Source organism: Prionailurus viverrinus, chromosome C1 (assembly GCF_022837055.1).
Source record: "Prionailurus viverrinus isolate Anna chromosome C1, UM_Priviv_1.0, whole genome shotgun sequence".
Classification (NCBI taxonomy): Eukaryota; Metazoa; Chordata; class Mammalia; order Carnivora; family Felidae; genus Prionailurus; species Prionailurus viverrinus.
Window position 1 is genome coordinate 10,931,811 of NC_062568.1, and position 11,285 is coordinate 10,943,095.

Consider the following 11,285-nt stretch of genomic DNA (forward strand, 5'->3'; position numbering starts at 1 on the left):
TAGATTCCACATAGCAGTGAAATCATATGGTATGTATCTTTCTCGGTCTGACTTACTTCACTTAGCATATACACAGATTTTTGATGAATGTTTTCTCTAACAGTTGTTAAATGTCTGTCCATATCCTCCTGGCCGACTTCTAAGTTTATTTGTAGCTGTGGTGGGCAGTTTCTGTACATACTGTTTTCTGCTGGAGGCTCTCTCCAGTGTGATAGGAGCTGCCCATTTCTCATGCAGGCAATGCCGTCTAGAGGGAGAGGGGTCAGTGTTCCTCAGTGGGAGAATTCTGCAATGTGAATTGCATGATAGCTCACAACCCATGACACTGAGCCTCGGTTTCCTGCAGCTATACCCCACTCATTAATATACCCTCCTTTGGGTTTTCTCTCTTGAAGATTAGATAAAGCAACGGAGGTAACGCATGTCTGATTTAAATCTTCGGTCTGGTTTCTAAAGGAAATTTTTTTCAATGTCTCTTAACCAACGCAACCCCTTTGTTCTTTGTTGCTATTGTTCCTCGTGTTCTTCTTTAGTAAACTAAACACACTTCTTTAAGACCACCCATGGGGAGGGGCGCCTGGGTGGCTCAGTCGGTTAAGCGTCCCGCTTCGGTGCAGGTCATGATCTCGCGGTTTGTGAGTTCGAGCCCCGCGTCAGGCTCTGTGCTGACAGTTCAGAGCTTAGAGAAAATGACTGCCCACAGGGGGCCAGAGCCATGGTTGTTCTGTTTGTATCTGTATCTCCAGCTGGTAACAAAAATTTAGCACATGGCAGGCCCTTAATAAGTGTGCTCCAAGTGGAAATTTATGTGTATAGATGTGCATGGATTTATTTATCACAAAATTCAGCGGGTTTTATTATATGCACAAAGTTGTGCAACCATTGACTAATTCTAGAAGATTTCCACCCTCCCCCCCCCCAAAAAAAAAAAACCTGTACCACCAAATTCCTCCCTTCCCTAATCCTCTGGCAACCACTAACCTACTTTCTGTCTCAATGGATTTGTCTACTGCGGACATTTAATACAAATGGAATCATATAATTGGGGTGCCTGGCTGGCTCAGTTAATGATCAGGTCATGATCTCACGGTTTGTGAGTTCGAGCCCTGTATCAGGCTCTGTGCTAACAGCTCGGAGCCTGGAGCCTGCTTCAGATTCTGTGTCTCCTTCTCTCTTTGCCCCTCCCCCACTCACACTCTGTCTTTCTTTCTCTCTCAAAAATAAACATTAAAAGAAGTAGCATAGGATTTTCAAGGTTCGTTCATGTTGTGGCACGGATCAGTGCTTCATTCCTTTTTATAGCTGAATAATGGTCCCTTGCATGTATATGCCGTATTTGTTTATCCATTAGTCAGTTAATGGACATTTGGGTGGTTTCTACTTTTTGGTTACTATGAATAATACTGCTACGAATATTCGTGCACAAGCAGCCGTACCATTTTAGGTTTCCATCAGCAATGCACAAATGTGCAGGCCTTCTGCATCTTCACACCTTGTTATTGTTTTCATTTTTATTACAGCCTTCCCAGTGCCAGGTTGAATTTGATTTGAGAAGAATGGTCTTTGGAGGACATCTTAGCATTCTTTTTTATCTAGCAACTTGCTTTCTTGGCGACCTCTTGGCATTTTGCAGCACTACTGGAAAGAAGCTCCATGACGTAACCAATAATGTTGACTTATAAGAAGGCCGTGATGGTCCTTCAGCATTCAACATTTTCCCTGGTGCCCCTTTTCAAATCTAATCAAATCAGAGGTAGTTCAGCATACAGTTCTGAGCTTATCAGATTGTGTGACCATGGGAAAGCCCCTTTTTCTCTCTGGACCTCAGGTATTTTACATGTATATTGAGTAAGACATGTTCAATGTCTTACTGGAAGGTTGGAATAAACCCTCTCAAAGCTTACTTTTAAAGTTCAATGCAAGGCAGTAATCGATGTCTGCTTTCCAGTCTCCTCCCTGATCTGTCTCCTTTCTTTTTGGGAATTGGTCCTCATTTCTGGCAATTGATTCTTATGGGAACCTTCGAAGCAGCATCCCTCACTCCAGAAATGGACCTAATTAAAGTACTTTCTTCTGCCTGGACAGAGCGATCAGTTCAGAGATAGGTGTATGGCACAAGCGAGGGAAATTGGAGTCTTTCGTGGGATTGTGAACCTAAGCTATTAGGGAGGGTGCCCTCTGCTGCTGGGACTCGGTAGCTAAAGGAGTGTGTCCCCTGTGGTGCTGGTGGCCATCATGCCCTCCACATGGAAAATAGAAATGATGAGACACATTGTGTTGTTCGAGGTCCTTGATTCACCTGGGCCTGCAGTTAAATCCGCCCCTACATTTTTCTGTTCTTCCTTCTGTGTGTGTGTGCATAACTTATCTTAGCTGCATTTCAGTCCCTTCTCTTAATCAGAAAGTGTCTGACTAATATATACAGAAACATTTACTGAGTGTCCATGGTGGATACTTTGGAGTCAACAAAGAAATGTAAGTCCACAGTCTCAAGGAGCTTACAGGCTAGGTTAATGGCCAAGCCGCAGAAATAAGAAAGCCCGCTGTGCAGTCAACCTTGTCTGTATGGGGAAAGGTGCTTTGACTGTCCAACTTACTGATCAGTATTTTAACTAATGTGCCATTTCAGAGACTGAAGTTTCATGGCACAGAGTCTCACATAGTTTTCATATCTGACGGCCCTGAATGGTCTACCACATATTAGCTGCATGACTTCGGACATGGTGTTTTAATGTTCAGAGCCTCATTTTCTTTTGCTCATCCATAAAATGGGGATACTATTATTTAGTTCATGGGTTGTTTTGAAGATGAAATAAAACAATTCAGACAATGCGGTTCCTAATACCTAATTCGTCTTCATAACTTTGCTCCCTTTCTCTGTCCAGAACCCCCTCCAGTCTTGAAAAATCAAACTAATTCAGAATCTGCCTGTAAAAAAAAAAAAACCCTGTAAACAGGAGAAAGCTTTTTTTGAAACAGCGATATAAAATAGTTCTTCATCTAAATCTTAAAATAGTAACCGTTTATTTGGGATAATGAATTCACAAACATATTTAAACAACATAATTTAGTGGTTTGCCCAGGTGTTGGCACCGTTTAGGAAAGCTAGCATGCAGAGATAGATATTCATTGAATGTAATTATTCCTCATACAGAATGAATAGGATTACTAGAAATTAACAACCAAAATGTGTTTAAGAATTCTTTTGCCTGAAAGCATGGGTGTTTTGATTCCGCGTTGTAACTGTAACAGTCTTTGTATGACATTGGTAATGTAACCAACACACCTATTTGTCATTGACTCTAGGACTTGTTGACACATAAATAAGAAATGAAAATAATGTAGTAACCCAAAGGGCATCCTGGTGAATCACCCCCATATTGTTATTATTGTTTAATGAGCACGCATGATAAATTAATGTTATGCTAATGGATAATCAGTTTATATTCTGCTGGCTCAGGGCATATATGACATGTTCACTTGACTTTTAGTTGCATTTCTAGTTTTTCCAAACATCAGTTACTCTTTTTCAAACCTTAGTTGCCCTTGTCTTTATGAACCTGACCCTACCTACAGGGTGACCAAAATTTGTTGAAGTAGTAAAGAAACAATTAAAATATTTAAAGATACTTCCTGAAAATAAGTATTCATGTATAAGGGAGAAATATGAAATGGCATGAGGGTTGCTCTTACCATCTAAAACAATGGCAAGTTTGTTTATAGAACAATCATCCTTTGAATCAATTATTTTTCTGATTAGATTACCCTCATAAGGAAATGAATACAGTGCCCTTTAGAAATGCAATATAGTTATGAAAAAAAAAAAAGCCCACCCTCTCCCCGTACATTTTAATGATTAGCAAAGCTATCTCATGGTTTGGATGGAGGCCCAGGAAATGATCCAAATGGGATTATATTTTCTTAATCTATTAGGATAATGTACAACTTGCTTCCACTCTCCACCCTACCCCATCTAACTTGGCAAGTATTGTTAGCAGACTCTGAAATAGTTATAGTCCAGAGACAGACTCACATACAGTTTATCATCTCCAGACGCTGTGTCTGTCATAGCCTGAAATCTTAAGAAGAAAGTATTGCTGACTAGAAAAGAATTCATGTGTTTGAGAATTTGATTGATTATGGGCACCCAGTTAACAGTCAGTGTGATCAGCATTATGCAAACAGATAAGGGTCATGGCCTCTGTTTGCTAAAAGTGTTCGCCTTCCACATGCACCCCTTAAAAAGTTACAGCGAGTATTGAGTTTCAAATTTATAATCAAAATTCAGGAAAATCTAAAGTGATCATTGTTCCTTAGCACCTGCTCTTAATCTGCCTGCATAGCCCAATGCAAGTGTAAGCACTGGGGAGGAGAGAGATGCTGTTTTTGTAGTGATCAGGCGGCTTAAGGTAGGCAGTCATCTGAACTGCTTTCAGAATTAAAGAGCTCTGGGTGAAAAAGTGGTGAGCCCTGCTTGGGGAAGACACCAAGACTTTGCCCTCTGCTCAGATGATTTTGCCCAGACGCGATCGTAATCGTGATCATTGAGAGACTCAGAGATAAGAGCAAAAGTTGCCAGTCATGCCAGAGGAAGGGGCACTGCTCTTTCTTCTCCCTACAGATACTTATTCCCAAGGGACCTTGCAGGGCCCTGGGTTTTGGGAGATGATACCATGGACTTGGAAGAAACCTTTATTTGGTGTCTCATTTGGAACCGGCTGCTGAGAAGACCATGCCGACTACCTGGAGAAAGAACTCCATCAGCAGATCCTCCACACCTGTAGGACTTGGGGAGCCACTCTGACTGCCAGAGAGGCAAGGAATCCAGGAGGGGGGCGATCCTTCAGTCACTCCTGTGCCATTTTGAACCTTTGCGGGTTCTTTGAGAGACAACGGTATTACGGGTAATTAACGTGTACCATTGGGTTGTTGACTGTGTTTTATCCTAGTGTAAAACTCTCGTAGAATATTTTGGTCAGGGAATTGACCGACACAAACATGTCCAGCGGGCATTCACTACCTGTGTTCCGAGTGGGAATTTAAGTGAAGGAGCATCTGATACCCCCTGCTCCCCCTCACCAAATAACCGTGTCTTTAAAAAAAAAAAAAAAAGAATCCACAATTTTTTCTACCCTCTCTTTTTATTAGAGGTTTAGTTCAACTGATTAGTATTTAGTGTTTATAATATCCAACTTCTCCCTCGGGGGGTGGCATGGGGTGGGCTGAGAGCAAAACCAAAATACCCTAAAAAGAAAGCAGGCCCGTTTCTTTGCCCTTTCTTGAAACTTGATCTTTAAAACAGATCGCTTCTCTGCAAATACCTTTCCTATTTCACTAAAAATGTACCCCCCTCCAAAAGTCCTGGCCTTCCCAACCTCCTAAATGATGAAATAGAATATACCCCCCAAGCTCCTGCCACTGTGGGTAGGAGAAGGTAGGAGTAACATTCTCCACCCTGCGCCAACAAGGAGTTCATTCATCACAACGAGGCACCTTTCCTCAAGAAGAAAGCAGGAGACATGGAAGCTTTCCCCCGAGTTGGCTAGCAGGGCTTGCAAGAGGAGGGATGCATGCAGGGTTTGAGATCCTACTGTCTTTAAATATAAAGAGTCCGATCACCAAGTGTAGAGGCGGAATGCATAGGTGGAGGTGAGTGGGGAGGACGCTTGCTGTCTAGGGGGTGGGTTGCACCGGAGAAGCACCCAGTCAGGAGCTGTCATGCAGGTTTCAAGGGAATGGATGGGACCATTTGGGCAGAGGAGGGGAAGGTCCATTCTCCTCCTGAGGAACAGGACCAAGCCAGGCTTCCCCTGAGAATGGGTGGCAGAGGCGAGGCTCTATGGGCAGCTGGGTTTGTTTTGCTGGGATACGTTCTCTGAAAGTCTTTATATTCTTCTGGAGCAGGAAAGTCTTCCACTAGATGGGAAGAATACTTTGAGTCAAAATCATCCAAGAAAGAACGACAGTGGCAATAGAATCGCTGTGGCCATTCCTCAGTGGTGGTGGTGACAGAGGAGGCGGGGCTGGCCCAGCTGGCGTCCTAGTGGGAGGCGTGGTGGGGGCTTGCCTCGGCTCAGGGGTTCTGACCCATGCATTCAGCATGGCAGTGGGGAAGGCGGAGCATCTCTGGAACCATTTAGGATCATGGGTGAGGGGGTGGGCGTGGTACTCCCTGACTGCGAGAGTCCTGGACTGGGGGAGGTAGCCGATTACTCTATAGCGAGGGAGAGGCCCTAGGTGGCCTCTGTGGCAGCTCAGGGACCCATCCCTTCCTTGGTGGGACTGGAGGGTCCACTGGGGACCCCAGGAGGCTGGCAGCGAGATGGGGGAGAAGAAGCCAGACACTGGCCACGTGGTCCCATTCTGATATTCACAGGGGACAGAGGTGGTTTTGACAGGGTTGGAGCAGGAGGTCCCTCTTGACCAGGGTGCAGCCTGCGTCCGGGTGTGGGCGGCATGGGTTTCTCTCTGTCCTAAGACTGGAGCTTTGTTGAGGTGCATAGGCAGAGGTGGAGCAAGAGGAGCCCAAGAGCTGTGCTTCCTGCCTGTACTGCTGGTGGTATTAAGCTGAAAGAGGTCTAGTAATGAGGGTCCCTGCCTCCCGGACAATTCTGGGAGGGAGGCTCGGCTTCTGTCTGTATCATCTTGAGCACATCCGTTGGCTTGTAGACACCGGTGACCTTTGGGCAGCAGCTTGTGAACCGGGGACTTTAGGGCCAGCTCACCAGCTAGGTTCTCTGAAAGGTCCTTGGCTCCCGCAGGCCGGAGGTGCGGCACTCCTCCTAGAAAGAGACCTCCCTCGGGCTTCAGGGCAACTGCTCCAGAGCCAGAACCACCACTGTTTCCTTTGGGTTTCTCAAGGTTGGGAGTGAGCACTCTGATAGTTAATGTTGGTCACCTTCTTCAGCCGTGTGTTTTATTTCAAGAAAGTTGTAGTTGAATTATGCTCACATGGAATCTTACGGTGGCTGTTCATTTTTGTGTGTATAAAAGTAGCTTCAAAGAATAAGATACAGGTGTGGTTGAAAAGAACAGCTTCCCTTTGATGTTAAACACCTCTGTCTTTATTTATTTAAAACAAGCCAACCTTAGGGGAGCCTGGGTGGCTCAGTCAGTTAAGTGCTGGACTTCAGCTCCAGTCTTGATCTCATGGTTCATGGGTTCGAGCCCCGCATAGGGCTCCGTCCTGACCCCTCAGAGCCTGAAGCCTGCTTAGGTTTCTGTGTCTCCTTCTCTCTCTACCCCTCCCCCACTTGTGCTTTGTCTCTCTCTCTCTCTCAAAAAAAAAATAAATAAAATGTTAAAAAAATCAAATAAAACAATCCAGCATTAGCTTGGATTAAGATTTTAGAATTAAGACACAGAGGAAAATCAGCTCCACTGTGCAATTGAGAGTTTTTTTCCCCCCACGCATAGATAGAGCAGCTACATGTGAGGTGGAGAAGTCTGCTAGGGTAGATCTTTGAGGCCTGGCCTCATGAAAATAGGTTAAATTTATTGAGCCTACAGAATTTCATACAGAGGAATTATTTGGGGTGGGCTGAAGCAGGGTAGCTTGGAGTCAGTTTGGCATTCACTCATTTATTTGTTCAATAAACATTTGTAGAGCACCCAGTTTGTACTCGGTCCTGGGTTGGCTATGGGTTCTAATGGAGAACAAGACATAGTTCCTACTCACACGTAGCTTACAATCAACAGATCAGCGTGTGTGAATTGAGCATATCTCATGTGCAAAGCAGCGGGATGCTCTGGGTGAGGTGTGCAGATGAACAGCAACTGTCTTAGCTTCAACGAATCCACAGTTTAATGGTGAAGTTGGATCTACACATTAATTATCACTCCAAGCTGTGTGTGATTAGGGCCGTATTAAAGGACTAGAGTGCCTAAAGTTCTTCTAATCCTTTCTTTGTTGCAACTTTTTATTTCTGTAGGGCTTTCCTCTGGGACACATTGGTTTTATAAATATTAATTCCATCAGAAAAGAGCCATAGAAAGCAATGGAAAGAACACTTCGGCTTTAGCCTCTGTGTTGATTGAGGCACAGCTCCACTGTGCTCATGTAATACCTCCCGGTGAATAGGATTCCTGAAGTTTCCTTTTGTCTATGAACATACAAATGGAGCCTTTTTATTCACGGTTCTGGCTTTGCACGAGCCAGCGACTGTAGACTGCTGAGACCCTCTGAATAGATGCTGGGACGACAAGCCAATGCGACAGCTCATTGAGCTTTGAGGCTCTTGCACTGCCTCCAGGACTCGTGGTCTGAAGCCATTGCTTATGAGCTAACTCTTCTTGTCCTGCCCACTACCCACAAGGCTATGACCAAGTTATCCAACAATTCTTAGAATGTCACTGGCATGACATTTCTGGAATCCACTCATTTCTCTGTTGGATGTCTGTAGTGCAGAGAAGCAGGTGAATAGCTAGTCTTGGGGCACTGTACAGAATAAAGAAAGCTCTAATGGAGCTAAAAGTTTCTAAAATCTCTACCAGTTACATTTTTCATCATTGTCCCATTGAATATTTCAATATTTCTGGGAATATATGTAGCAACTAAGCCAGCTATTTAGGAGCATAGAGGTGGGGTTGCCTAAATTATTATTCTATAAGAGCTGATTTGTGCTTTCAAGTATGTGTTTGTCTTTAGATCCTTAACCTTTACCCAATTCCATGTTTGTCATGATTTATTTTCTGTATATGTTTTTGACCTTCTCTTGGCAGATGACTCCAACATTATCTTCGTTGAGAATGATTCTGACACTGGCTGGAGAGATACAATTGTGTTCTGTTTATGCAATATAGAAAGCCAGAGCACTTTTTCTAAGCTGTCGTCATACATCACTGTCAGTATTTTGAACCACTAAATTGTTATTAAAAATTCAGGGACAATAATCCATTTTGAGAATACCATGAGAAAAGCAAATACTGTAATGACTGATTGACATTTCAAGAATAACATCATTCAAGACATGCTAATTTTTCTGCAGCCCATTTTCTTGGATAAGTGTCTATTGTATAAATAAGTTTGGTTTCCAACCCCTTCCCAGCATTTGCTTTTGACGAGGGAGTCTTTATATTAAAAAAGAAAATCATCTGAAATGAAATTTGCTTATGTTCTCCATGGCTTTACAGGGGGGAAAAGAAGCCTGCTTCATGGCTAGAATAAATGACTTTCTTTACCAACAAGGGTTTTATATCACATGGTTTCCACTATGTTTCAAGAAAAAATCTGCTATAATAAGCACCCAAATTGGCTTGTGTACTTGTTCAGGAGTAATGAGCTATGATGAGAAAAATAGTGGATAGAGAACCAGGAGATGGGAGGGTTCTGGTTCCGACTCTGCTCTGACAAAGCTGCACTCATAACCTTGAACACAGGATTTAATATCTCATGGCTGTAATTGACTTTGGGGTTTTGCTTCTTTTCTTTTCTTTTCTTTTCTTTTCTTTTCTTTTCTTTTCTTTTTTCTTTTCTCTTTCTTTCTTTCTTTCTTTCTTTCTTTCTTTCTGTTTCTTTTTCTTTCTTTCCTTTCTGTTTTTTCTTTCTTTCTTTCTTTCTTTCTTTCTTTCTTTCTTTCTTTCTTTCTTTCTTTTCTTCTTTTAATTAGCATGTTTGGGTGTTTTCTGCCTCTGGTAGGCTATGATAGGATGCCTAGATAAAAATGCAAGAGAATGTTTCACTGATACCCTTTCTCATATTTTTTCATGTTTATTAATTTTTTGAGAGAGAGACAGAGCATGAGTGGAGGAGGGGCAGAGAGAGAGGGAAACACTGAATCCAAAGCAGGTTCCAGGCTCTGAGCTGTCAGCACAGAGCCCAATGTGGGGCTCGAACTCACGAACCGTGAGATCATGACTTGAGCCGAAGCCAGATGCTTAACTGACTGAGCCACCCAGGTGCCCCTCTCATGTTCTGTATGGAAGAATTTTTTTTTTTTCAGTCAAGAGTAGGAAATTGACCTTCCAATGCTATTGTTTTCAAATACTTTTATCCATTTTGGCAGGTCAAAAGTGTCATGGACAATTTATCCTATAACTTTCACTTGTCACTACAACAGAAAATAAAAAATAAGCAGGTTTATTAATAGTAAATATGTTGTTTGTTTCAATCAGATGCTAATGAGAATGAGCATAAGAAAACTTAATGCTTTTTTTGTGCCAGAAAGTACAGATTCCAGTATCATAAGAGAATTGATAGCAATAATTTGCATTTATGTAGTGTCCAAGTTTACCAAACACTTGCATTAAAAAAAATCTCATTTGACCCTCACAAAATAGAATGTTATCCTTTCTGCTTGATAGATGGGAAAATTGAAGCTGGGTTATGAGGGGTAGAGCCAGATCAAAATCCCTGTCTTCCATTTCTTAATTCGGTTTGCTTTGCATTCATTATACCATGCGTCCCCCAGAATCTCATAACAGGGCAATATAAACCATGAATTATTGAGTGCCTCCAACGTTACTTTGGGATACCGGATGACACATTCTTCGTGATAAAGTGTGCATTTGAAAAAACCATCAGGAGAGAACAGTATTAGTACTCGAGGGATAATTGGGATAATAAAAAGCCTCTAATATTTGTATAGAAATACACAGTTTACTGAACCCTGATTTTAGGGGCTCCTTGAACCAAAAATCTGACACGAGCTCTGTTATCCTTTGGCTATAGATGTGGAAATCTGTGATGTGAGGCTGAGTGCATGGTTTACACAACGGCATGTGGCAGGTCCAGGTCTGTCTGTCTGGTGTGTTTCCAACGATACTACATAGGTTTAGACACCACTGGAGAACCCAGTTTGGCTGTTCTTACTGATTGGAACTTTTCAAAGCACAACACAATGAGCTCTTTACCAGTAATCATTCTTTCATGGAGGAGAGGGGGGGATGCATAAGAAGCAGGCAGTGTAGAATACTGGTTAAAGATATGGGCTCTGGAGTGAGATAAAATTCTACTTCTTGCTTACCTATTAATATCAGGATAATAGATACTATTACCCACTTGTACCCTTTGAGGGCTCCTTTAAGGTGGAAATGCCTCCCTAGAATGGGCTTCCTTTCTTGTGTCCTACTCAGTTGCAAGGGCATTAAGGTCTGATCCTAGGACTCAAAATATTCCCTCCCCTTCCAATGAAATGGATTTCCCCTTTTTAAGTTGTCAAAACAAAAGTGACCATACGTCACTTAAGCAAGCATCCTTTTTCTCCCCCCTTTTAACATCTGGAATACATTAACATCAGAAATGATAAAGTGGGGGCCTGACCCCTTCTCAGACATGATAATTGTGT

The 11,285-nt window shown here is 42.7% G+C and overlaps 1 pseudogene; it reads right to left on the reverse strand.

The window, feature by feature from the left end:
- Nucleotides 1-5,716: 5,716 nt before the first annotated feature.
- On the reverse strand, nucleotides 5,717-6,910 carry LOC125173685 (WAS/WASL-interacting protein family member 2-like; annotated as a pseudogene).
- Between the last annotated feature and the right edge of the window lie 4,375 nt (nucleotides 6,911-11,285).